Genomic DNA, 3822 nt, shown 5'->3' on the forward strand with positions numbered 1-3822 from the left:
AATAAAGATTCTCCTTTTGTGTAAGAATCGAAATAAAAATGTTTTTTTTTTTCCCTTTTGGTAAGCATCGAAATAAACTTTCTAATTTTTTTGTGTAAGATTCAAAATCAAATTCTGATTTTTTTTCTTTATGTGTAAGCATTACAATGAAGATTCTTTTTTTTTTTTTTGTAAGCATCGAAATAATACTGTTTTTTTTTTTGTGTAAACATCAAAATAAAGATTATGTTTTTGTGTAAATATCGAAATAAAGATTCTGTTTTTTTTTTTTTTTTTTTTTTTGGTATGTGTAAGCATCGAAATAGAAATTCTGATTTTTATTGTAATAAACTAGAAGGGTTTCAAATCTGGAGACTTTTGAGAATTAGCAAGTTTAGTTAGAGGAGTTGAACTGCATTAGGAACCAATTACTGCAGATCTTTACAATGTCACCTCTCTATTTTTCTAGCAGAAAGGAGAGTTGAAATTGAATGTTAGATGACTAAAGCAGAGGGCGACAGAAATGGAAAAATGACGAAATCAAAAGTTAATAAAAATATTTCTGAAAGAAACCGAAAAGATAGACGAGTTTGGAAAAAATGGTTGATTTTTCTATTACTGCAATAAAATATATTATCATGCACCATGATTGAAAGATCTAAAACGTTTAAAAGAGAAGATAACATATTATATCACTATAATATACACTATTATCATAATTTTGAAAATAAATAAACAAATGACAGTAAAGTATATATGCAATATATTACGACAGGAAATTCAAATTCACATCAAAGTTTAGTTTTCAGTCTCTAATTAGGACAGTAACTATAGAGTGTGACTAAATGAATTACATCAACATTTCTTTCCCAGTCTCTAATTAGGACAGGAACTATAGAGTGTGACTAAATGAATTACATCAACATTTCTTTCCAGTCTCTAATTAGGACAGGAACTATAGAGTGTGACTAAATGAATTACATCAACATTTCTTTCCCAGTCTCTAATTAGGACAGGAACTATAGAGTGTGACTAAATGAATTACATCAACATTTCTTTCCCAGTCTCTAATTAGGACAGTAACTATAGAGTGTGACTAAATGAATTACATCAACATTTCTTTCCCAGTCTCTAATTAGGACAGTAACTATAGAGTGTGACTAAATGAATTACATCAACATTTCTTTCCCAGTCTCTAATTAGGACAGTAACTATAGAGTGTGACTAAATGAACTACATCATCATTTCTTTCCCAGTCTCTAATTAGGACAGTAACTATAGAGTGTGACTAAATGAATTACATCAACATTTCTTTCCCAGTCTCTAATTAGGACAGTAACTATAGAGTGTGACTAAATGAACTACATCAACATTTCTTTCCCAGTCTCTAATTAGGACAGTAACTATAGAGTGTGACTAAATGAATTACATCAACATTTCTTTCCCAGTCTCTAATTAGGACAGTAACTATAGAGTGTGACTAAATGAATTACATCAACATTTCTTTCCCAGTCTCTAATTAGGACAGTAACTATAGAGTGTGACTAAATGAATTACATCAACATTTCTTTCCCAGTCTCTAATTAGGACAGTAACTATAGAGTGTGACTAAATGAATTACATCAACATTTCTTTCCCAGTCTCTAATTAGGACAGTAACTATAGAGTGTGACTAAATGAATTACATCAACATTTCTTTCCCAGTCTCTAATTAGGACAGTAACTATAGAGTGTGACTAAATGAATTACATCAACATTTCTTTCCCAGTCTCTAATTAGGACAGCAACTATAGAGTGTGACTAAATGAATTACATCACATTTCTTTCCCAGTCTCTAATTAGGACAGAACTATAGAGTGTGACTAAATGAATTACATCACATTTCTTTCCCAGTCTCTAATTAGGACAGCAACTATAGTGTGACTAAATGAATTACATCACATTTCTTTCCCAGTCTCTAATTAGGACAGTAACTATAGAGTGTGACTAAATGAATTACATCATCATTTCTTTCCCAGTCTCTAATTAGGACAGAACTATAGAGTGTGACTAAATGAATTACATCACATTTCTTTCCCAGTCTCTAATTAGGACAGTAACTATAGAGTGTGACTAAATTAATTACATCACATTTCTTTCCCAGTCTCTAATTAGGACAGAACTATAGAGTGTGACTAAATGAATTACATCAACATTTCTTTCCCATTCTCTAATTAGGACAGTAACTATAGAGTGTGACTAAATGAATTACATCACATTTCTTTCCCATTCTCTAATTAGGACAGAACTATAGAGTGTGACTAAATGAATTACATCAACATTTCTTTCCCATTCTCTAATTAGGACAGTAACTATAGAGTGTGACTAAATGAATTACATCATCATTTCTTTCCCATTCTCTAATTAGGACAGTAACTATAGAGTGTGACTAAATGAATTACATCAACATTTCTTTCCCATTCTCTAATTAGGACAGTAACTATAGAGTGTGACTAAATGAATTACATCATCATTTCTTTCCCATTCTCTAATTAGGACAGTAACTATAGAGTGTGACTAAATGAATTACATCAACATTTCTTTCCCATTCTCTAATTAGGACAGAACTATAGAGTGTGACTAAATGAATTACATCAACATTTCTTTCCCAGTCTCTAATTAGGACAGTAACTATAGAGTGTGACTAAATTAATTACATCAACATTTCTTTCCCAGTCTCTAATTAGGACAGAACTATAGAGTGTGACTAAATGAATTACATCAACATTTCTTTCCCATTCTCTAATTAGGACAGTAACTATAGAGTGTGACTAAATGAATTACATCAACATTTCTTTCCCAGTCTCTAATTAGGACAGGAACTATAGAGTGTGACTAAATGAATTACATCAACATTTCTTTCCCAGTCTCTAATTAGGACAGGAACTATAGAGTGTGACTAAATGAATTACATCAACATTTCTTTCCCAGTCTCTAATTAGGACAGGAACTATAGAGTGTGACTAAATGAATTACATCAACATTTCTTTCCCAGTCTCTAATTAGGACAGGAACTATAGAGTGTGACTAAATGAATTACATCAACATTTCTTTCCCAGTCTCTAATTAGGACAGTAACTATAGAGTGTGACTAAATGAATTACATCAACATTTCTTTCCCAGTCTCTAATTAGGACAGTAACTATAGAGTGTGACTAAATGAATTACATCAACATTTCTTTCCCAGTCTCTAATTAGGACAGGAACTATAGAGTGTGACTAAATGAATTACATCAACATTTCTTTCCCAGTCTCTAATTAGGACAGGAACTATAGAGTGTGACTAAATGAATTACATCAACATTTCTTTCCCAGTCTCTAATTAGGACAGTAACTATAGAGTGTGACTAAATGAATTACATCAACATTTCTTTCCCAGTCTCTAATTAGGACAGTAACTATAGAGTGTGACTAAATGAATTACATCAACATTTCTTTCCCAGTCTCTAATTAGGACAGGAACTATAGAGTGTGACTAAATGAATTACATCAACATTTCTTTCCCAGTCTCTAATTAGGACAGTAACTATAGAGTGTGACTAAATGAATTACATCAACATTTCTTTCCCAGTCTCTAATTAGGACAGGAACTATAGAGTGTGACTAAATGAATTACATCAACATTTCTTTCCCAGTCTCTAATTAGGACAGTAACTATAGTGTGTGACTAAATTAATTACATCAACATTTCTTTCCCAGTCTCTAATTAGGACAGTACTATAGAGTGTGACTAAATTAATTACATCATTTCTTTCCCATTCTCTAATTAGGACAGTAACTATAGTGTGACTAAATAATTACATC

The 3822-nt window shown here is 31.4% G+C and overlaps 1 protein-coding gene across 1 annotated transcript in view; it reads right to left on the reverse strand.

Moving 5' to 3' along the window:
* LOC137659695 (leucine zipper transcription factor-like protein 1) overlaps positions 1-3822 on the reverse strand; it is a 159285-nt gene that overhangs the window by 2908 nt on the left and 152555 nt on the right. The window lies entirely within an intron of this gene.

The sequence above is a fragment of the Palaemon carinicauda genome, chromosome 20 (genome assembly GCF_036898095.1).
Source record: "Palaemon carinicauda isolate YSFRI2023 chromosome 20, ASM3689809v2, whole genome shotgun sequence".
Lineage (NCBI taxonomy): Eukaryota > Metazoa > Arthropoda > Malacostraca > Decapoda > Palaemonidae > Palaemon > Palaemon carinicauda.